We start from the raw sequence: 25532 nt of genomic DNA on the forward strand, positions 1-25532 counted from the left end.
ATGCCTCAATGATTTTCATGCAGGCTCCACACTTCTAAAAGCTATATAGCCTTATGAGAGGAACACAATGGCCCAAAGGCAACTGAAAGGACTGCCTGACAAAGATTCATCATGCATGGTCTGAGAGTTTGACTTTGTAAAAAGCCCGTAGTGATTAAATCTATGCAGTAAAAAATGCCTAACCTGGCTAAAGAATATGCTAATTGGAAACTGAACAATGGAAGCCTGTAATCTTCTCTGATCAAACTTATGAGGGCTGTCCAAGTTTCTAGCTTTAAGTTTCTATCTTCTCATAGAATGGAGATATATTTTTGAACATATGCAAAGCTATGAACTATAACTTACAATGGTTTTTTTAGGTCACTGAAGTTTGAGAATGCATGAATGGAAAAAATTAAATATTGAGCAGCATTAAGTAATTTTACAAAAAGGGGTTATAGAGCAAAGATATCTAAGAAGATAAATATATTAGGAGAATCTGCCCCATCATATGCAACTGTCAAAAACTGGATGGCTGAAAAGCACAGTGAATGTCCAACCGCAGCAATCACTCCACTAAAGTTCATAACATGGTGATTGATGATTGGTGAGTAACTGTTAACAAAATAGAGACTAAAGGAATTTCAGCTAAAGGGATGCAAAACATTGTCTTATGAATTAGGTATGGCAAAAGTTTCTGCATGATGGTTCCCTTGCCTTTTAACACTCGATCATAAATATATTTGATTCAAAACTTCAAAGCAACTTTCTGCTTGTTATCAAGAATATTCTGAAGACTTTCTGGACAGATATATAACTACAAATGTAACATAGCTTCATCGTTACCAACCAGAGTCAAAACAGCAATAAAAACAATGGAAGCACATGCTGTTTAAGCACTACCAAAGAAGGCTAAGTCACAGCATCTATCTTCCTGGATTAAAAAGGGATAATAATGATAGTTTATCTTTGAAGGGACAAACCATAAATTGACAATACTAACTTAGTAACTAAATTATGAGAAGCAACAGAAGTCACAGAGGCAAAGAAAGCTGACTAAAAGTTTTATTTTACCAACAATGCACCTGTTTATTACATTGGCTGTTGTCATGGGCGCAATTCATCAGGCAGGCTATGTTGCCTAATCCGCCCTACTTTCCAGATATAGCTCCACCTGTTTCCAACTATGCTTGAAACTAAAAACAACATGTTTTGAAGGAAATTTGGATTGAACAACAAGGTGCACACTCCCCTTTTTTCAGTTCCATTAGAAAGTGACTACAAAACTGTAGTCACTTTCAAAACAAAAGCGTGAGATGAAATCACTTATCTGATACTTATCATTGTCAAGAAGCAGGTGAGATTTAAATTCCATAGGAAAAACTGCAGGTTGTCGCAGAACTGAAAAATTGCTTCAAAGAGCCACTGAACAAGATAATGTACGTTAATGAACACCACATCAGTCATTTAAGTATGCTACACAAAAATAATCATCACACAGAGTCCAAGTAGTGTGTATGCAGGGGGAGGGGCATTGTCGAATCCAAGTTATGTAAAGGAGCTGGGTATATTCTTGCTATGTGTACAACATATCCAAAAATTTCATTACTTCACACATATTCCCATGCCCACCTTTTACTTACTACTGGATACACCAAAAATAGTCAACTCATAGAACAAACTTACCTGCAAAAAGATTTAAACCTCCCAAACACTTCCTCATTCATTTCCAAAATATATATGGCCTCAGTTCCAATCTCAGTGATGTCAATTTCCACTTACTTTTTCTGACAGAATCCCAATTATCAGTTGCATCAACCACTGCTCATCTCCATTGTCCTAATTATTCATTGTACAATTCCTTTTGCTTCAAAGGCAGTACTTCTCTATATGTTCATTCTGCTATTTCCTCTCAGAGACATATTAATCTGAAATCTCTTTTCAATCTTCACTGACTTAAAATCTCTCTACCCCATTCTGTCAAATTCACTGCTGCCTCAAGTTATCTCCCAATTCCATTAATTATTAGGAACATTTTGACTTCCTCTCCTTGAAACTTGACTTTCTCCAGTCCAACTTTCCTCACAGTGGGATAATTTTCCTTTGTGATTTTGATGTTCACAACTCCAGTTGGCTTCTGTTTTCCAGTCACACAGACACCCAGCTGGTTGAGATGCTGTTAAAGATAAAAATATCACAATTGGCATGCATACAAATCTCCAGGTACATTTTCTGCCTACATCAAGGCTCACAATACTTGTAAAGCAGTTACTAATCAGTCCAAACTAGATTTTTACAAGGTTAAGAGTAGAAAACTTGCTTCTTGTCCAAACAGTTGGCAAGCACCCTGGTATCTTGCAAAAGCTACTGGTCGCAACCTCTGCCCATCTCTGTTAAAACCTGATGGTTCTACTGCAAGATTAACTAAAGCCTTAAAATCTTATCTTTTATTTAAAATATTAGTTTTCCAATAAATGTGCTAAGACTTTTCAAGATAACAATGTTAACTATTGCAATTGGTTGTTGTTAGCATTAGCAGAGATATATGATGCAAGAAAACAAGCTTTCTTGCATCATATGCATTAGCCAAAACAAATCCCCCTTACATTTCACACCTCCATTCATTCCAAATGCCTGTCCAGGTCAGCCTTAAATTTATTTAGGCTATCAACTTTCACAACAAAGGATGGAAGTCTGTTCCACCAATCAACTGCCCACTGGCTAAAGGCAAATTTCCGCACATCTATTCTACAATTGTCTTTCCTCAACTTGAAACTGTGCCCCCTCAGGTTCTTAATCTGGGCAAGAGGAAGAATCCCATCAGCATTCAGCTTGCTCAACCCATTCAAGGCCTTATACACCTCAATCAGATCACTTCACAGGTGCCTACTCTCCAGGCGCTGTAATTTGCAGAACTTAAGCCTTTCTTGGTAAGAGCACCCCTCTGTTCCTCTCACCAATTGTTGCCCTTCTTTGTACTCGTTATAGCAACTCTACATCCTTCCTAAAACGAGGCCCCAGACCTTTACACAGTATATTCTAAGTGTGGCCTAACCATTGCCTTGTATAAAGGGATAATCACCTCCCTGTCCCTGCTAGCAAAATTCCTATGTATCATCGAGAAGACTCCAGGACCTGACCTGGCAGCCTGTCTGAACTGTTCAGTGAACTTCATATTTGAATGCACAATTACCACCAGGTCTTTTTCACTTTCCACTTTCTTGAGTGTAGTACTACACAGTTGGTACATTTCTGTTCGGTTATTGCTACTTTACAATAACCGAATATGCAGTACTTTGCACTTGTCAAAGTTAAACTTCAGTTGCCACTTCTCAGCCCATTTGTCCAACTTATCTAGATCCAGTTGGCATAGCATACTGTCTTTACCATTGTTAACAACCCTGCCAACCTTTGTATCATCTGCAAACTTGGATATTAAACCTGATATACCTTCATCAATATCACTGATAAATACAGAAAACAACAATGGGCCCAAAACTGAACCCTGGGGAACTCCACTAATAACATTTATCCATGAAGAGCAGTGTCCATTGATTACCACTGTCATCTCCCACTCAACCATCCTTTATTCGCTGTAGCAACTTACCCTTAATGCCATACCTCTCCAATTTGTACAGCAGTCTTCCATCTGCAACAGTATCAAAAGCTTTCCTGAAATCCAAGTATATGATATAAAAATTATTTTTGGCACTCAGTTCCTTTGTGACCACATCATAGTATCCAATCAAATTGGTCAGACAAGACCTCCCTTTAACAAACCCATGCAGTGATTCAATTATTTTCCCCAGAATACAAGTTAAGCTACCAGGTCCATAGTTAGTTGTGTCACCTTTTGAACCCCCTTTGTGAAATGGTAATACATTTGTACACCTACAGACCATTGGGACCTCCCCTGAGTCCAAGGAAGCTCTCATAATTATGGCTAAGGATTTGCTTACTTCCTTTGCTGCCTCTTTAATATAATTGGATAGATCCTGTCCACTCCAGGTGCCTTTTTTATGTTTAACTTCAACGATTTCTCCTCCACTTTGCTCTCAGTTATTACAAAATCACTTAGCTCCCTGTTAGAGTTTGATGACCATCTGGCACTCCCCTCATTGAATAACTCCTCATGTGTGAATGTAGATGCAAAATACTCATTCAGTTTATCAGCTATCTTAGCATGACCATCAATAGTCAAACCATCTATGTTAAGTGGTCCAATTTGATTCATCCCTTTCCTTCTAGAGTTTACATAAGTAAAGAACTCTTTGCTGTTTTTCTTTGCATCCTTTGCCAAGGATTTCTTGTAATTAGCATTAGCATTATTAGCATTAGTAGAGGCATTTGATGCAAGAAAGCAAGCTCATGCAGCATCAGCCAAAAAAAAAAAAAAAAGAAAAGAAACCACTTCCACTTCACCCCTCTGTTCGTTCAAAATACCTGTCCAGCTGAGCCTTAAACTTATTTAGGCTATCAACTTCCACGACAAGGGATGGAAGTCTGTTCCACCAACCAACCACCCGCTGGCTAAAGGCAAATTTCCGCACGTCTATCCTACATCTGTCTTTCCTCAATTTGAATTTATGCCCTCTCAGGTGATTATTCTGAGCGAGAGTAAGAATCCCATCAGCATTGAGCATGCTCAAACCATTCAAGGCTTTATATACCTCTATCAGATCACCTCGCTGGTGCCTAGTCTCCAGACACTGTAATTTGCAAAACTTAAGCCTTTCTTCGTAAGAGCACCCCTTTGTTCCATTCACTAATCTTGTTGCCCTTCTCTGTACTCGTTCCAGCAGCTCTACATCCTTCTTGAAATGAGGCCTCCAGATCTGTATACAGTACTCTAGGTGCAGCCTGACCATTGCCTTATACAAGGGAATAATCACCTCCTTATCCCTGCTAGAAAAATTCCTATATATCATTGACAATACACCATGAGCTACTCTTGCAGCCCATCTGCACTGCTCAGAAAACTTCATATCTGCCTGCACAACCACCCTCAGGTCCCTTTCATTCTCTACCACTGTCAATGTAGTACCACAGAGTTCATACGTTGCTCCGGGGTTGCTGTTTCAGATGTGTAGTACTTTACATTTGTCAATGTTAAACTTCATTTGCCACCTCTCAGCCCATCTGCTCAACCTTTCCAGATCCTGATGCAGCAGCATAGTGTCAGTAGTGTCCTTGACAACCCTGCCAACCTTTGTATCGTCTGCAAACTTCGACATTAAGCTTGATATACCATCATCAATATCATTTATGAATACAGAAAACAATAATGGACCCAACACTGAGCCCTGAGGGACTCCACTAATAACATTAGTCCATGACGAGCAGTGTCCATTGATTACCACTCTCTGTCTTCTCCCCCTCAGCCACCCCTTTATCCACAGTAGCAATTTGCCTCCAATGTCACACTGCTCCAATTTGTGCAGCAGTCTTCCATGTGCAACAGTATCAAAAGCCTTTCTAAGATCCAAGTATATAATATCAAAGTTGTTCCCTGCATCATAGTATCCAATCAAATTGCTCAGGCAAGATTTTCCCTTAACAAAACCATGCTGTGTCTGAGCTATAACTGAAGTCTTGTCTAAATGATCCTGCAGTGCTTCTTTAACCAGTGCCTCCATTAATTTTCCTGGAACAGAAGTTAAGCTCACAGGTCTATAATTACTTGTGTCAGCTTTTGATCCTCCTTTGTGAATTGGGGTCACATTTGCACATCTCCAGTCTGTGGGTACCTCCCCTGAGTCCAAGGAAGCTCTCATAATTATGGCTAAGGGTTTGCTTACTTCCTCTGCTGCCTCCTTTAATATAACTGGATAGATCCCATCCACCCCAGGTGCCTTTCTTGTGTTTATCTTCAACAATTTCTCCTCCACTTTACTCTCAGTTATTACAAGATTCTCTAGCTTACTGCTAGAGTTGAATACACCTCTGGCATTCCCCTCGCTAAATAACTCCCCATGTGTGAATGTCGATGCAAAATATTCATTTAGTTTGTTAGCAACCTGAGCAGGATCATCAACAGTTGACCCATCGATATCAAGTGGTCCAATCTGATTCATCCCCTTCCTTCTAGAGTTTACATAAGTAAAGAACTCTTTGCTGTTTTTCTTTGCATCCCTTGCCAAAGATTTCTCGTAATCTGCCTTCGCCTGCTTAACCTCCTTTGTAACTTGGTTACAGATCACCTTGTATCTATCATAGGCTTCTGTGTCATGTGTTAATTTGTATGTATCCCATACATGTTTCTTCTCTGCCATATGACTCATCAGTTCATCTGACATCCATTTAGGCCTAAACCTTGAACAATATTTCTTGGTTGGTATGTAAAGCCTAGTAGCTTCCAAGATAAGTTCTTTGAATGCTTCCCATTTTGCATTTGCTGTTGGTAACATCTTCAGTTGGTCCCACTGTATAGAATTTAAATACTGTCTCAGTCCATCGTAGTCGCCTTTACGAAAGCAATAACCCTTCCCTTTACCCCTAATGGTAGTTACCTCTTTGAGTAAATCCCACTTCAGCACACTGTGATCACTGCCACCTAGTGGTTCATTTAGCTGCAGATTCTTAATGCATGAAGAATCACTGCTGATAATCAAATCAAGCGTATTCCTCCCTCTAGTTGCCTCCCGAACATACTGATGTAGAAAACAATCATCCAATAAATCCACAAAAGCCTTGCTAGTGTGTGAGTAACCAGCCCCCAAATTCCAGTCAATATCTGGGAAATTAAAATCTCCCATTATAAGACTCTCTGATTTACTGGCCCACTCTATTTCCCTGTACAGTTTCTTATTATATACATCAGAGTCATTAGGCCTATAGCACACTCCTCTCAATTTTGATCGCCCAATGCTTATGTCACACCAAACTGACTCGACACTGCACTGTCCAGCGATGTCCACTGGCTTCACTTCCTTGGATTTTATGTATTTCTTAACTAATAGCATAACCCCTCCTCCCTTCCTATCCAGTCTATCCTTTCTGTAGACGTTGTACTCCCCAAATTCCAGTTCTGCATTCCTTATATCTGTGTGACACCACATCTCTGATATCCCAACAATATCTGCCGTTGATGTTTTGAGCAATACCTCACATTCATCAAATTTATTTACTAAACTCCTAGCATTGGTGTACACGCAAGTATACATGCACCTATTTCTATTCTTAGCTACCCTAACACAACCCGTGTGTTTATTTGTACCGCAATGACTCCCAGCAGTCTCTGAAATATCCTGCATCTGGTTTTTCAGGCTTCTGCTCATTCCAATAGAAGCAGTGCAAGAATCTCTTTCACCTCTGCCAGTGGCTACTGTTAATCTATTCGTCTTTGTCTCCCCCCAAGCTAGCAGTTTTCCGACCCACTTAACACTGCCTCGATAGCATCAGCAAATATTCTTGCACCCTTTCTATTTAAGTGTATCCCATCCCTGTAGAAGCAATCTCTCCTGTTAACAAGTACAGTCCAGGCTGAAAAAAATTCTACCTCTTGTGCCTTGCACAATCTTTCCAGGGCTGAATTGATCGATAAGGCTCTCATCATATACTCCCTCCTATCGTGTCTGGGCAGAATTGCAGACACTTTCAAATTCAACCCTATTTCACGGCTTTAATCTGCCTTCGCCTGCCTAACCTCCTTTGTGACTTGATTACAGACTAGTTTATATCTGCCATAGGCTTCTGCGTCATCTGATACTTTATATGCATCCCATACATTTTTCTTCTCTGCCACGAGGCTCGTTAGTTCATCTGACATCCATTTAGGCCTAAACCTTGAACAGTAATTCTTAGTTGGAATAAAAAGCCGTAGCCTCCAAAATTAAGTCCCTGAAGGCTTCCCATTTAAAATTCAACATTGGTAACATCATTTAAAAACTGTCTGAGACCCCTGTAGTCAACTTTACGAAAGCAAAAGTCCTTCTCTTTAGCCTTGATGGTAGTTACATCTTTAAGTAATTCCCACATCAATACATTGTGATCACTGTCATCCACTGGTTCCTTTGTCTGCAAATCCTTAATACATGAATAGTCACTGCTGATAATCAGATCAAAAGTATTACTCCCTCTGGTTGCCTCTCGAACATGCTGCTGTAGAAAACAGTCATCCAATAAATCCAAAAAAGTCCTGCTAGTGTGCGAGTGACCAACCCACAAGTTCCAGTCAATATCTGGAAAGCAGAAGGGGCTTAGAGGGGAACAGGTATCCTGTGTGTTATCAGACACTCAGCCTAAAACACTGATGGATCCAATATCTCTCTATTACAGAAGATTTAGGAGAAGTCCGGTTGGCCTGCCTCCCTAAAATCCACTCATGCACACCTTCTCGATGGTAAGCCCTGTTACGTCACTTAGGTGGCAACGAACGTGTAGAGTGGTTCTCTTCAAGATGCCTGGTCAGCATGAAGAGGAAAAGACCAACCCCTCCAGCAATATGAAAGCACGACGAAACAAATGGCCCTCAGTCCCCAGCAGCTTTCACTCTCCCTCTTACGGCAGCGAGAGGATTAGAGTGGAAGCAGAGGGTGCTAAGAATCTCTGGGTACGACCAGGATGCCATGCACGGAAACTGAACTTGGCCTGTTATAACGTAAGAACACTCATCGGTGAAGACAGGATATTAGAGCTGGAAAAGGAATTAGAAGATGTGAATTGGAATATCATCGGTTTGGCTGAAACAAGAAGAAGAAATGAATCACTTATAAGTTTATCAAGTGGAAATCTGCTGTACACCAATGGAAACAGTGAAAGGAGTGAAGGTGGAATTGGGTTTCTGGTCCATAAAGATTTTAAAAACAACATTTTGGAATTCAAAAGTACATCACCAAGAGTGTCAAGCCTAATACTCAAGATTTCTAAGAGATACAAGCTAAAGATTATAATGATTTATGCACCAACATCAAGCCATGATGATGAAGAGGTTGAAGAAATGTACACTGAAATTGAGAGTCTTCTAGATGAGCAGAAAACCCACTACACTATTATTATGGGAGACTTCAATGCTAAGGTTGGAAAAAGACAAAACAGCACAGAAAGGGGAACTATAGGAAATTTTGGAATTGGTGAAAGAAATGAAAGAGGTGAAAGACTTGTGGAATTTGCAGAATCTCAAAGACTGTCAGTAATGAACACTTTTTTCAAGAAAAGGGTGAACAGAAAGTGGACATGGAAGAGTCCAAATGGATTAACTACTAATGAAATCGACTTCATCCTCACTAATAGAAGATATATTGTGAATGATGTCACCGTCCTGAATAAGGTAAATGTTGGAAGTGATCACAGAATGGTAAGATGTACACTTGATATAGATGTAGGAAAGGAAAGGAAAAAACTGACTCGAGTAAATAATACAAAGGTCTTTGAGATAACAGAAGAGGAGAAAAAGCAGTATGTACTGGAACTTAAGAACAAGTATGAGCTTCTGCAGACTGCTGAGGACCAAGATATCGACGAGGAATATTACAACTTTTTGAAAGTGATAAAGCCCAAGAAACCTATAGGGAAAAAGAAATCCAAAGAAGAAAAAATTAGTCAAGAAACACTTGTCATGATGAACCGAAGACGACAAATGAAAAGCAAGAAAAACACTGACAGGGAGAAAATTGAGTATACTGAGTTATGCAAAGCCATTAGAAAGAGACTCAGAGAGGACATAAGAAGATTTAACACAAGAAAAGTAGAACAAGCATTAAGGGAAAACAAAGGATTTAAATCAGCAGCCATGAGCAGTAATACAGAAAGACAAATGATACTGAAACTGAAGAATAGCGATGGTGTACTTATAAACAGCAGAGAAGGCATAATTCAAATAGCAGAAGACTACTATAGAGAATTATACAAGGAGCAGGGGAATGATGCCAGCAGTGGGGAAGATGGATTGCAAAGTAGCAACACATACGACATACCCGATATTCTTCCTGATGAGGTAGAACATGCATTGAAGAAAATGAAGAATCAGAAAGCCCCGGGGGAAGATGAAGTTACTGTAGAGTTGTTAAAATTGGGAGGAAGAGACATAACACAAAAACTGGCAAGGCTCTTCACAAAGTGCATTAGAAAAGGTGTGACGCCTAAGCAGTGGAATAATGCAATCATAGTTTTGCCGCATAAGAAAGGAGATAAATCAGAAATTGAAAATTATAGACCAATTAGCTTGTTATCCCACATCTATAAGTTGTTCACAAGGGTCATTACTAACAGATTAGAAAGAATACTGGATGAGAATCAACCGAAAGAGCAAGCTGGCTTTAGGACAGGATTCTCAACTATGGATCACCTTCATGTAATATCAGAGCTAATGGAGAAAGCAAATGAATATAAAACACCATTATGCCTGGCATTTGTGGATTATGAAAAGGCATTTGACTCCATACAGCATAAGGCAATGTTTCGGGCACTGGAAAGACAAGGCACTGATATCCCATATATTATGATTTTGAAGAAAATATACGAGAGTGCTACCTCCTTTATTAGACTAGACAAAGACAGTAGGAAATTTAAAATTGAGAAAGGAGTTCGACAAGGAGACACAATATCTCCTAAGCTGTTTACTGCTGCCCTTGAGGAAGCTTTCAGAAGATTAGACTGGTCGCAGAAAGGAGTCAATGTGAACGGAGAGTACCTAAACCATTTGCGATTTGCAGATGACATTGTGGTCATAAGCCATGATCCCAAAGAATTAGAGGAAAATCTTAATCAGTTATGCACAGCTAGTAAGGATTTTGGACTAAAGATGAATATGGCTAAAACAAAAGTAATGATGAACAAGTATGCCACAGAAAGGGAAATAATGATTGAAGGAGCAGTAATTGAAAAGGTGGAATCATATACATATCTGGGACAAGTTATTAGCTGTAATAATGATAAATGGCTGGAAGTCAAGAGAAGAATAAATTTTGGATGGATAGCATTCAGGAAATATAGTCACATACTGAAGAGCAATATCCCAGTTTGTCTGAAACGTAAAATAATGGACCAATGTATACTCCCCACCATTACTTATGGAAGTGAAACTTGGGCACTCACCAAAAGAATGGAAGAGAAGCTGAGAACCACACAGCGAAGAATGGAACGAATCATATTGGGAATCAGACTGTTAGATAAGAAGAGAAACACATGGATTAGGCAGCAAACTCAAGTAAAGGACATTCTTATCAAAACTAAAGAACTAAAATGGTCCTGGGCAGGACACATAGCTCGAAGACATGATGACAGATGGACTAAGAAAATAACAGAATGGTACCCAAGAGGAGCTAGAAGAAAACCTGGAAGACAAAGGCGGAGATGGATAGATGAAATTCATGAGTTTTTGAGTAGTAAATGGATGGCCAGTGCTCAAAACAGAAGGAGCTGGAAAGTTGCTGGAGAGGCCTTCATCCTGCAGTGGATTGAAAATGGCTGATGATGATGATGATGATGATTATTATAAGACATTCTGATTTACTGGCCCACTATTTCTCTGCACAGTTGCTCATTATACTCATTAGATCTATAACACACATACACACCTACTCTCATTTTTCCTTTCCCAGTGCTTATGTCACACCAAACAGACTCAACATTGCATTGTCCACCAACATCAATTGGATGCACTTCCTTAGATTTTATGTGTTTAATAACTAGCAGCATAATCCCTCTTCCCTTCCTGTCCTGTCTATCCAAATTCCAATTCTGCACTGCTTATGTCTGTGTGACACCATGTCTCTGATATCCCAACAATATCTGCCTTTGATGTCTTGACTAGCATGTCAAGCTCATTAAATTTATTAACCATACTCCTAGGATTGGTGTACATGCTAGTATACATGCATCTGTTTCTACTCTTAGTTACCCTAAGAGTAGAAACTTGGAAATCTTCATTGTCTTGCTTTCCATGCTGCTGCTCACTCCAATAGAATCACTTTTGTCTCTGCCTGCGGCCACTGTTAACCTTTTAGTCTGTGTAACCCCCCCAATCTAGCAGTTTTCCCACCCACCTAACACTGCCTCGATAGCATCAGCAAGGCTTCTTGCACCCTTTCTATTTAAGTATACCCCCAATCCCTGTAGAAGTATTCTCTCCTGTCAACAAGCACAGACCAGACTGAAAAAAACTCTACCCTTTTAGCTTTGCACAATCTCTCCAGGGCCGTCGTTGATAGGGTTTTCAGTGCAATAGCTAGTTAGGCTATATTGCACCTATGAAAGTGGTTCATACAGCCTGTGTAGGTTGTGCTGTAGAAGCGGTGCATAATCCTACTCATTTTAGGAAGGAGAAAAATTCTGTGAGATTTGATTTTTCACCTATGATATGGCTAAGTGACAAAGGCTCCTTTAAGTTTGGGAGAGAACTGAATGACCCTAGATGGACATTATTATACAAAGTACATTCCAGAAATATATGTTTAACTGTCAGTAGTGTGTGGCAGTGATTACACTGAGGAGAGTCATTTCCTAACAAAAAAAAAACAGATGGGTTAAATGAGTATGGCAGATTTGGATTCTGGCTAGAATTACTTCTTCCTGTTTGTTTTTGATGAAGATTGAAGTCCATAATTTCATAAGTTATATGGTCTATATAACTTATGAACTTATGAATTTGCACTCAGCATTGAAGTGCCCATCGACCTTTATATATGCTTTGAATATTCATTTTATAATCTGTGAATGGTACTAAGAAATTCCCCGGGCTGTGCTGGATGGATGTTTGGCGGCATCATCCATGATTTAATTTCCTGGTATGGCCTGGGATCCAGCAGTAGAAAACCTTTTGCTGACGCTCTCTGAGATGAATCAATTCAATTTGTTAATAAAGCTCATCTGTACTGATGAGCTTTATTAACAACTGAGTAGGTGAGGAAGTGTTTTGCATGCCTCTAATAAGGAACATTGTGAGTCTGTGTATAGTATGCTCTTTTGGATTGACAGATGAAAATATATTATGGCATATAATTCAGTGGTGTAACTATTACATTCTGTGGGAAGAGATAGAGAAATAGTAGTATCAGGGAGTACTATTGCTGCACCCAATCCACTCTCAGACTTTGAACCATCAGTATATATTTTAGCATAGTCAGGATAACATTGAGAACATGCAGCTGTTGGATGTTAATGTCTGATAGAGAGTGTTTTCCCACTGGAGGAAATAACTGTCACAAGATAGCACGATGACAGGCCATGGAGGGTCTATAGGATCTTGGAGGAGTTTATAGAAGTGTATATTGCAATTTTCTGCTAGTTCCTTTAACCTAATACCAGCAGGCTGAATTGCCTGTGGTTTGTTTCTATAAAAGGTCAAACTGTGGATCATAAAGTATTGACCAATTAGGATGGGTTGCCTGGCTTTGGATCTTGATTGCATAGTTCAGTAATAAGATCTTTCTCCTGATATTTAGAGGAGCATCGTGGGCTTCAACATACAAACCTTGCACTGGAGGTGTTCTTTAAGCAACTAGAGCTGTCCTAAAGCTGAATAGAGTTGAGGTGAGATAAAGAACTCTCCCTAGCAGAATGAAGACAAGCACACCATAATCCAGGTGTGATCTGATTATGGTCTATATAAGTGAAGCAAGCTGTAAGGATCTGCTCCCCAGGTTGTGGCTGATAAGACTTTTGAGTATGTACAATTTTGTTTTTTTTTTTTTTTTTTTTTTTGACAAGCAGTCCAGAGATATTCAATGTGCTTTTGGTAGTTTAACTTGCTGTCAAAAATCAAGCCTAGTAGACGAATACTATTAGCTATTGGAAGAGGATGGTTATCCAAGTGGAGTTCAGGTTCAGGATGCATTTTATGTCCTGCACAGAAGCGAAGGGCAGTAGATTTCTGAATGGATAGTCTATAACCGTTTTTTGTCATCCATGTCTGATTGCAATTAATCGATATTTTCAGTTGTCCCTCAATGTAGTTCATGTTTTTAGAATGACAGGAAATTGTGAGATCGTCAGGATAAAGGAATGAATCCACAATTTTCAGAATGAGTTCAATTATATAATTCATTCAAACTGCGAACAAATTGGCACTGAGAATAGATCCTTGTGGGATTCCTTCTTCTTGGACAAAGTTTTTAGAGAGAGTTCCCTGATAACGAACTTGAAAGGATCTTTGCTGTAGGAAATTTTGGATAAAATATGGCCTTTCAGTACAAGAGAATGTAGATCCTTTAAGATATCAAAATGCCACGTGGTGTCAAAGGCTTTCTCAATATCAAAGACAGACCATGATAAAATGTTCCTTTTTTGATGGATGCATTTCTGATGTTTGCTCCGGCTTTAATCATGAGATTCAATGATGATCAATTTTTTCAGAATCCAAATTGATTGTTGTTAATCAAGTTTTGGGCCTCAAGGTACCAAGTAAGACGACAATGTATCATTTTCTCCAGGTTTGCTGGTAAGAGATACTGGCCTGTAGTTTTGAGGAACAGAATGATCTTTACCCGGTTTTGAAATTGCCAGTACATAAGAATGATGACAGGAACTTGAGAAGCTACGTTCAGAGAAGATTCAATTGATAAACATCGGCAGTGAAGATAATGATTTTTAATCCAAATTTTTGAGCATTACATAGTATATCCTATCAGGGCCAGAACACTGTTTCTTAGGTTGGTAAGAGGTTGGTTGCTGCAGCTCAAGCATGATAAATGGTTGATTATAAGGCAAAGCAAAGTCTCAGTGAAATTCAGTCTGGACTTCTCTGTTATGGTTTTAATTTTTTGAAATAGTTGAACATAAGCATTTGAGGAAGACAACTGAGAAAATGTGATTCCCAGTGCATTTGATTTTTCTGTAGAAGACGAGAGCCCCTGTCCATTCCAGTTCAGCAATGAGGTGGAAAAAGGAAATTTACTGTTTAAATATTTTATTTTTCTCCAGATTAATCTGATAGTAGTAGTTTTATTAAATGAAGGAAGGGGCAAATTTAATTCCAACATTCTTTTTTTGCTTACACCTAATATGACAAGCTTTTGCTCTAAGATGTTTATAATTAATAAGATTTGAGGTGGTTGGATATTTGCAGAATAGGTTGCATGCTTTTTTTATTTTTTTATATTGTTGTAATCCCCATTCCACCAGTAATTTATTTTTCATTGATTTCTTACTTGATATTGTGGAATTGCAGCAGGCATGGTTGTCAGCATTTGACTTGTGACATGCTCAGTAACAATGTTGATGGAATAAGACTGGATGACATAGCTGTCAAGTGAGATGTGTGCCTTCTGTATTTTGTCCAGTCAGCCTGTGAAAATTTTCACTTAACTGGATTTTCTGTTGGGAAGGAAAAGGATGTTTGAATTTTGCATATTAATAGGTAATGGTCACTGCTATAAGAGTTACCCAATATATACTTGAAAAGAGGATTGGAGAGCAAATGGAAAGGTATATTGCAAATGTTGAACCTGTAGGTAAATGGATATAGATAAGGAGAGCCAGTATTTAGTAACATTAAATTCTGTCTGTCGATCAGCATTTCAATAAGCTTTCCTCGTCTGTCTGGGGTAGGGGAACTCCATAATGGATGGTGTGCATTAAAGTCTCCTAGTAAACAAAATGTAGATGGCAACTGCAAAACAAGATCTTTGATTTCCTGAATAGTATATGGATGATTAGGCAGAAGATAAATTGAAACCAGTGTCAGAGTGATAACATTTACAACACATGTGGCTAGGAGGGCTTCTAAACAGGTTTGCATTGAGATATTTCTGGAAAGAATGCTTGAATCCATAAGTATTGTTACACCTCCATTAGCATTATTAGTGTCAGCTCTGTCTTGTCTGAATATAGTATAATTTTTGATTGAAAGTGAGACTTGAGGTGTCAAATTTGTTTCCTATAAGCACATTGCAAGAAGTTCGTAGTGGTGAATAAATTCATGGATATCATCGATGTTACTGTGGAAACCTCTACAGTTCCAGTCAATAGTGTTTCATTATTTGGTTTTGTAATAGGAAGATGAATCTGCTTTTTTATGAGTGGATTATTTATAAGTGGTGTATAACCTTTTCCCATACAGGGACCATATTCAAAGTAAGATTTGTTTCATGGGCTGCTCTGATGATTCAAGAAAAATTAGTGTGTTACATTTTCCATATCTTGTTACATGTAAAAGGAAGTTTCTATTTTGATGTTACCATTTTTTTTCCGGCTATATATAAAAATGCAAATTGCCAACACTTTTATGTGCAACAAATCTATTTCAGTGATTTATTTTTTTAGATTTTATTAAAATTATAAAAATATGACTTCATTTTGTTTTTATTTTTTAAATCTTACTTTTGCTTTTAAATTAGCATTAGCATTAGTAGAGGCATGTAATGCAAAAAATCAAGCTTATGCAGCATCAGCAGAAAAAAAACCAAAAAAAAAAAAAAACCACTTCCATTTCACACTTCCGTTCGTTCGAAATACCTGTCCAATTGAGCCTTAAATTTGTTTAGGCTATCAACTTCCATAACAAGGGATGGAAGTCTGTTCCACCAACCAACTACCCGCTGGCTAAAGGCAAATTTCCGCACATCTATCCTACATCTGTCTTTCCTCAATCTGAATTTATGCCCTCTGAGGTGATTATTCTGAGCAAGAGGCAGTATCTCATCAGCATTGAGCATGCTCAAACTATTCAAGGCTTTATCCACCTCTATCAGATCACCTCGCAGGTGCATAGTCTCCAGCCACTGTAATTTACAAAACTTAAGCCTTTCTTCATAAGAGAAACCCTTTGTTCCATTCACTAATCTTGTTGCCCTTCTCTGTACTCGTTCCAACAGCTCTACATCCTTCTTAAAATGAGGCCTCCAGACCTGTATACAGTACTCAAGGTGTGGCCTGACCATTGCCTTATACAAGGGAATAATCACCTCCTTATCCCTGCTAGAAAAATTCCTGTATATCATTGACAAGACACCACGAGCTACTCTTGCAGCCCGTCTGCACTGATCAGAGAACTTCATATCTGCCTGCCCAATTACCTCCAGGTCCTTTTCATTCTCTATCACTGTCAGTGTAGTACCACAGAGCTGATACGTTGCTCTGGGGTTGCTGTTTCCCATATGTAGTACTTTACATTTGTCAATGTTAAATTTCATTTGCTCTCATGATCCTGTTGCAGCAGCAATGTTAAACTTCATTACCTCTCATGATCCTGTTGCAGCAGCATAGCATCAGTAGTGTCCTTAACAACCCTGCCATCCTTTGTATCGTCTGCAAACTTGGACATTAAGCTTGATATACCATCATCAATATCATTTATAAATACAGAAAACAATAATGGACCCAACACTGAACCATGGTGAGTCCACTAATAACATTAGTCCATGAAGAGCAGTGTCCATTGATTACCATTTTCTGTCTTCTCCCACTCAACCATCCCTTTATCCATAGCAGCAATTTGCCTCCAATGCCACACTGCTCCAATTTGTGCAGCAGTCTTCCATGTGCAACAGTATCAAAAGCCTTTCTAAGATCCAAATATATAATTTTTTTTTTTTTTTTTTTTTTACCCTCGCCTTTTTCCATTATTATATGAGGTCAGAGTTTTTATTGTTTTGGCATGTAATTTTTTATGGCCGGATGCCCTTCCTGACGCCAACCCGCACCCTTTATCCGGGCTGGGAATATGCGGTGGTCATTCAGTGACCTGCCACATCCTCTGTTTTTGGTGGGTACGGGCTCGAATCCCGGTCTAATCAACAAGCATGTGCTATGCACTACTGCTCCTGCCCACCTGGCTACGGAGGCACCAAGATCCAAATATATAATATCAAAGTTATTCTCTGCACCCAGTTCTTTTGTGACTGCATCATAGTATCCAATCAAATTGGTCAGGCAAGATTTTCCCTTAAAAAAGCCCATGCTGTGTCTGAGCTATAACTGAAGTCTTGTCTAGATGATCCTGCAGTGCTTCTTTAACCAGTGCTTCCAATAATTTTCCTGGAACAGAAGTTAAACTCACAGGTCTATAATTACTTGTGTCAGCCTTTGATACTCCTTTGTGAATTGGCGTCACATTTGCACATCTCATCTATGGGTACCTCCCCTGAGTCCAAAGAAGCTCTCATAATTATGGCTAAGGGTTTGCTTATTTCCTTTGCTACCTCCTTTAATATAACAGGATAGATCCCATCCACCACAGGTACCTTTTTTATGTTTATCCTCAACAATTTCTCCTCCACTTTCCTCTCAATTATTACAAAATCATCTAGCTCACTGCCAGAGTTTACTTCACCTCTGGCATTCCCCTTCCTGAATAACTCCTCATGTGTGAATGTAGATGCAAAATACTCATTTAGTTTGTTAGCCACCTGAGCAGGATCCTCAACTGTTGAACCATCAATATCCAGTGGACCAATCTGATTCATCCCTTTCCTTCTAGAGTTTACATAGGTAAAGAACTCTTTTCTGTTTTTCTTTGCATCCTTTGCCAAGGATTTCTCATAATCTGCCTTTGCCTGCATAATCTCCCTTGTGACTTGGTTACAGACCAGCTTATATCTATCATAGGCTTACATGTCACCCATTAATTTATATGTATCCCATGCATTTTTCTTCTCTGCCATATGTCTAATTAGTTCATCTGACATCCATTTAGGCCTAAAACTTGAACAATATTTCTTAGTTGAAATATTGAAAAAGGGTAGCTACGCCACTGCTCAGGACCCTGGGTGTGCCAAGCCCATGCTCACCAGATGTGAGCCCCTGGGGATAATTAAGACAGATCCTTACGGTAATACCCTCCTCTTGGCATAGGGATCAAAAAAGAATGGATCCTACTCAAACTTGGAAACGATGGCAGGATAAAATTTTTTTAATAAAAAGAGAAAGGTTACCTCTTAGACCAGGTTATAAAGGTCTTTTAAAATACGAAATTTCCAAGTTGTGTTGTACGCTTTTCCATGTCAAACAAGATAAACACTAAGTGTTCTCTTTTAAGGAAAGCAGCTTGGATAGATGTTTCCAGTCTGATTCAGTGGTACAAAGTGGATCTGTTTCTTTGAAATCTGCACTGAAAGCAGGAGAGAAGGTCATTCGATTCTAAGTACCATAAGAGACGAGTGTTGACCATCCTCTTCAATATTTTGCACAGACAGCTAGTCAGAGCAATATGACGATAGTTTTCAGAGATTTAAGATTCTTTCCTAGTTTAGCAAAAGCAAGAATAGTTGCCTTCCACCAAGTGTCCAGAAATTGCTCTTCAAGGAAGATTCTGTTGAACATGAAGAGCAAAAAGTCCACAAATTTGGTGAAAGATGTTTGATCATTTAATAATGGATGTCGTCTGGTCCAATAGTGGTAGCCTTTGCAAGGGCAAGTACTTTCAGCTCATGGATGGTAAATGGCCCATTATATGGGTGGAAACGCTTTGATGTAAAATTAAGGGCCTGTTTTTCAGTTTTATATTTAAGGTCCAGAAACTCTGGGAAGTCGGATGACGTTGCTGAGATGTTAGAAAAAGTTTCCCCAAGAGCATTGGCTATTGCAGTAGAGTCTGCAATAGTACATCAATTATATTCCAGGTGTGCATGTGTGTGTGTGTCTGTGTGTGTTTAATGGCACACAAGCTGTTGTGGCTATAGTACACCTATTCACAGGAATGTTAAAAAAAATAATTATTATGAAGCCAATTCAGTTTCATTTCGGCTCAAACTAATCATTTGTTCATAAATTCCAATTTGCTTCAAAAAACAGAAAAGTTCATTAATATTTGCCTCCTCTCCAATGATATGATTTAACATCATCTGTTCTCATCATCTGAGAGTGAAATATTAAAGTTCGACGTTGTTGTTACTGTGGACAGTCAATCAAAATATGTTTGACTGTTAGATGTTCTGAGCAGTGTGGACAGAGGAGAATCATCGCCTGTGAGTAGATGGAGGCGAGTCAGATGAGTATGGCCTATTTTAATCCATGTGAGTACCACTTCTTCTTGCCGAATTGTCTGAATGCCAAAATTTTGGGTCTTGCTTCAATTTGAAGTTTATTACATATTTGGTTATGCCAAAGCTCTGTCCACTGTGCATGGTATGTTGCTTGAATTATGATATTATAATCAGAGGTTGGAATGAAGACAGAGGTTAAGTCTAAAGTTAATGGATTTTTAGCAGAAATATTAGCCAGTTTCCTTTAATGCCTGAATGTGCTGGAATCCAGCAAAAGTTTATTAGTTGTTGGCAGTCTTCAATTTTCAACAGCAAATTCCTGATATGATTTAAAATAGGGTGATCCTTATGAGAGGGGTTCTGAATTGCTCTAATTGAGCTAAGAGAGTCAGTATAAACTAAATATTTTGCGGATGGGTGAAGAGTTAAATTTTCTAGGGCTAATTGTATTGCATATAGTTCTGCTGAAAAGTTGCTGTATTCAGGTGGAAGAGAAGCTGATATGATAGCAGAGGGAAACACTGCTGTTGCTCCAACAGTTGAAAGAGATTTGGAACCATCCATATATATCGGCAAGAAGTCAACATAGCTTTGAATATGGCTAGCATGCAGTTGTTTGAGAGTCAGTGCCGGTAGATTGTGGAGAGGAACATTCCAATTCTGTGATGTTTCAAGGAACCGTAGGCCAGCTGGTTGTATTTTACTTGGTTTATTCCTGTAGAGATTGAGTAGCAGTTGGTTAAAAAGGTATGGCTGAATAAATAGGATGCAATAGGATGAAAAATAGAATGTAAAGAGCAAGTCTGTATTTTAGCTGCATATTTAAGTAATAGCATTTTTCTGCAGAGATTCAGAAGGGGGCTCATGAGCTTCAATGAATAGACTCTGAGTTGGAGATTTCCTATATGCACCAACTGCAATCCGCAGTGCATTATGTTGAATAGGATCTAGCCAGCGTAGTACACTCCTTCGGGCAGAATCATAAACTGGAACACCATAATCTAAACGGGATCTAATCAGTGCTCTATATAAGAGCAGCAAAGTTGTACGATCTGTTCCCCAAGACAAGGCAGATAAAGCTCTTAGCATGTTGATCATTTTAAATGGAGTCTGCTGACGAGGCTACTAGGAGACGGTCGTGTTCAAAGCCGCTAAGTGGATTTTTCTTATTTATTGATTTGAAATTATTGTTTTTCTAAAACTTTTGATTTAAATTTAGTAGTATAACATTATTTTGTGATTTTCTGATTAATTTGGTGTATTTATTCTTTACTCGGCCTTGTAATTGCATAAAAGTATCGGTAAGGGTATCCACGTGTTTGCAACTCCGCTGAACGAGAAGTTCTTTAGCCATATTTAGCCGCTTGATTGAATATTTTTTACATCGAATTATTTCTGTAAGTAGCTTATAGACCTAGTAAGGATCGTTAGTTTATTCTGAATTGAGACAGCGAGATTTGAAAGTTAATTAATACTTAAGTGTCCGTAGATTTACCGTTCGTAACTTTCCCGCCTTTGTGATACGATAGTTATATAACGTACTAGATAGCGTTAGTTGAACTTCGTTAGCAGTTAAATTGTACTTTTAAATAAATACATATAACGACTTAGATTACAAATGTAATATAATTAATTATATTTAACATAATTAATAACATAACATAATTAATTATAATTAATTAATAAATTAATAGAATCATGACTCAGACCAGAGCAGCAAAGCAAAAGGCTCAAGCTAATGGAAGTGCTGTGGCTCAGAACAGAACAGAGGGGGGGGCAGTTGTCCTCTGACTCAGAGCCTTATAAAATGCACTGTTTGCTTGATGTTTGCAGAGCAATCGGGTACGGGACATGATACTGCCATGGGGGATGTCTTTGTGTGTGCGCGATGCAAGGAGTGTATCGATATCAGGCAACAACTCAGCGTTCTTGTGGGCCTATATGAGAGCTTGAAGGACAGGGTGGATGCCATCGAAGAAACTAAATTGAGGGGCCCATCAAGCTCTCAGCTGCCCACATCAACGCCAGAGCTTGCACTTGGGCATCACGTGACACAGAGGCAACCCCCAAGGCAGAATGCGCTGGTCCCGAAGGAACTAGTAGTTGTTGGTGACTCTATTGTCAGGGAAACGGGGAACATGCTTTGTAAAAAAGATAGTTGGAACAGGACCAGGGTATGTCTGCCAGGGGCAAAGGTTGATGACGTTGTAGAGCGAATATCATCTTTTAAGGGCACAAAAGGTGATATAGTTGTACACGTTGGCACTAATGATATTAAGAGTAGGAGACCGGCAGAATTACTTAACTACTACAGGTCACTGTTCAACAAAAGCCGAGAATTAGGGTTGAATTTGAAAGTGTCTGCAATTCTGCCCAGACACAATAGGAGGGAGTATATGATGAAAGCCTTGTCGATCAATTCAGCCCTGGAAAGATTGTGCAAGGCTCAAGAGGTAGAATTTTTTTCAGCCTGGACTGTACTTGTTAACAGGAGAGATTGCTTCTACAGGGATGGGATACACTTAAATAGAAAGGGTGCAAGAATATTTGCTGATGCTATCGAGGCAGTGTTAGGTGGGTCGGAAAACTGCTAGCTTGATGGGAGACAAAGACCAATAGATTGACAGTAGCTACTGGCAGAGGTGAAAGAGATTCTTGCACTGCTTCTATTAGAATGAGCAGAAACCTGGAAAACAAGATGCATGATATTTCAGAGACTGCTGGGAGCCATTGCGGTACAAGTAAACACATGGGTTGTGTTAGGGTAGCTAAGAATAGAAACAGGTGCAGGTATACTTGCGTGTACACCAATGCTAGGAGTTTAGTAAATAAATTTGATGAATTTGAGGTATTGCTCAAAACATCAAAGGCAGATATTGTTGGGATATCAGGAACGTGGTGTCACACAGATATAAGGGATGCAGAACTGGAATTTGGGGAGTACAACGTCTACAGAAAGGATAGACAGGATAGGAAGGGGGGAGGGGTTAGGCTATTAGTTAAGAAACACATAAAAACCAAGGAAGTGAAGCCAGTCGACATCGCTGGACAGTGCAGTGTTGAGCCAGTTTGGTGTGACATAAGCATTGGGAGATCAAAATTGAGAGTAGGAGTGTGCTATAGGCCTAATGACTCTGATGAGTATAATAAGAAACTGTACAGGGAAATAGAGTGGGCCAGTAAATCAGAGAGTCTTATAATGGGAGATTTTAATTTCCCAGATATTGACTGGAATTTGGGGGCTGGTTACTCACCCACTAGCAAGGCTTTTGTGGATTTATTGGATGATTGTTTTCTACATCAGCATGTTCGGGAGGCAACTAGAGGGAGTAATACTCTTGATTTGATTATCAGCAGTGATTCTTCATGCATTAAGAATCTGCAGATAAATGAACCACTAGGTGGCAGTGATCACAGTGTGCCGAAGTGGGATTTACTCAAAGAGGTAACTACCATTAGGGGTAAAGGGAAGGGATATTGCTTCCGTAAAGGCGACTACGAGGGACTGAGACAGTATTTAAATTCTATACAGTGGGACCGACTGATGATGTTACCAACAGCAAATTCAAAATGGGAAGCATTCAAAGAACTTGTCTTGGAAGCTACTAGGCTTTACATACCAACTAAGAAATATTGTTCAGGGTTAGGCCAAAATGGATGTCAGATGAACTAATGAGGCATATGGCAGAGAAGAAAAATGCATGGGATACTTACAAATTAACACATGACACAGAAGCCTATGATAGATACAAGTTGATATGCAACCAAGTTACAAAGGAGGTTAGGCAGGCGAAGGCAGATTACGAGAAATCCTTGGCAAGGGATGCAAAGAAAAACAGCAAAGAGTTCTTTACTTATGTAAACTCTAGAAGGAAGGGGATGAATCAGATTGGTCCACTTGATATTGATGGGTCAACTGTTGATGATCCTGCTCAGGTAGCTAACAAACTAAATGAATATTTTGCATCGACATTCACACATGAGGAGTTGTTCAGCGAGGGGAATGCCAGAGGTGTATTCAACTCTAGCAGTAAGCTACAGAATCTTGAAATAACTGGGAGTAAAGTGGAGGAGAAATTGTTGAAGATAAACACAAGAAAGGCACCTGGGGTGGATGGGATCTATCCAAGGAGGCAGCAAAGGAAGTAAGCAAACCCTTAGCCATAATTATGAGAGCTTCCTTGGACTCAGGGGAGGTACCCATAGACTGGAAATGTGCAAATGTGACCCCAATTCACAAAGGAGGATCAAAAGCTGACACAAGTAATTATAGACCTGTGAGCTTAACTTCTGTTCCAGGAAAATTAATGGAGGCACTGGTTAAAGAAGCACTGCAGGATCATTTAGACAAGACTTCAGTTATAGCTCGGACACAGCATGGTTTTGTTAAGGGGAAGTCTTGCCTGACCAATTTGATTGGATACTATGATGCAGTCACAAAAGAACTGGATGCAGGGAATAGCTTTGATATTATATACTTGGATCTTAGAAAGGCTTTTGATACTGTTGCACATGGAAGATTGCTACACAAATTGGAGCAGTGTGACATTGGAGGCAAATTGCTGCTATGGATAAAGGGGTGGTTGAGGGGGAGAAGACAGAGAGTGGTAATCAATGGACACTGCTCATCGTGGACTAATGTTATTAGTGGAGTCCCTCAGGGCTCAGTGTTGGGTCCATTATTGTTTTCTGTATTTATAAATGATATTGATGATGGTATATCAAGCTTAATGTCCAAGTTTGCAGACGATACAAAGGTTGGCAGGGTTGTCAAGGACACTACTGACACTATGCTGCTGCAACAGGATCTGGAAAGGTTGAGCAGATGGGCTGAGAGGTGGCAAATGAAGTTTAACATTGACAAATGTAAAGTACTACACATGGGAAACAGCAACCCCAGAGCAACGTATCAACTCTGTAGTACTACACTGACAGTGGTAGAGAATGAAAGGGACTTGGGGGTGGTTGTGCAGGCAGATATGAAGTTCTCTGAGCAGTGCAGACGGACTGCAAGAGTAGCTCATGGAGTATTGTCAATGATATACAGGAATTTTTCCAGCAGGGATAAGGAGGTGATTATTCCCTTGTATAAGGCAATGGTCAGGCCACACCTAGAGTACTGTATACAGGTCTGGAGGCCTCATTTCAAGAAGGATGTAGAGCTGCTGGAACGAGTACAGAGAAGGGCAACAAGATTAGTGAATGGAACAAAGGGGTGCTCTTACGAAGAAAGGCTTAAGTTTTCCAAATTAAATGTCTGGAGACTAGGCACCGGTGAGGTGATCTGATAGAGGTGTACAAAGCCTTGAATGGTTTGAGCATGCTCAATGCTGATGGGATTCTTCCTCTAGCTCAGAATAATCACCTGAGAGGGCATAAATTCAAATTGAGGAAAGACAGATGTAGGATAGACGTGTGGAAATTTGCCTTTAGCCAGCGGGTGGTTGGTTGGTGGAACAGACTTCCATCCCTTGTAGTGGAGATTGATAGCCTAAATAAGTTTATGGCTCAGCTGGACAGGTATTTTGAACGAACAGAGGGGTGAAGCGGAAGTGGGTTTTTTTTTGTTTATTCCTGTAGAGATTGAGTAGCAGTTGGTTAAAAAGGTATGGCTGAATAAATAGGATGCAATAGGATGAAAAATAGAATGTAAAGAGCAAGTCTGTATTTTAGCTGCATATTTAAGTAATAGCA

The 25532-nt window shown here is 39.3% G+C and overlaps 1 protein-coding gene across 2 annotated transcripts in view; it reads right to left on the reverse strand.

Annotated features, from left to right (window-relative positions):
- The window catches only part of LOC150083319 (focadhesin-like), a 457209-nt gene that overhangs the window by 16195 nt on the left and 415482 nt on the right, over window positions 1–25532 (reverse strand). The window lies entirely within an intron of this gene.

The sequence above is a fragment of the Mastigoproctus giganteus genome, chromosome 7 (genome assembly GCF_048544385.1).
Source record: "Mastigoproctus giganteus isolate SK-2022 chromosome 7, ASM4854438v1, whole genome shotgun sequence".
In the NCBI taxonomy this organism is placed as follows: Eukaryota; Metazoa; Arthropoda; class Arachnida; order Uropygi; family Thelyphonidae; genus Mastigoproctus; species Mastigoproctus giganteus.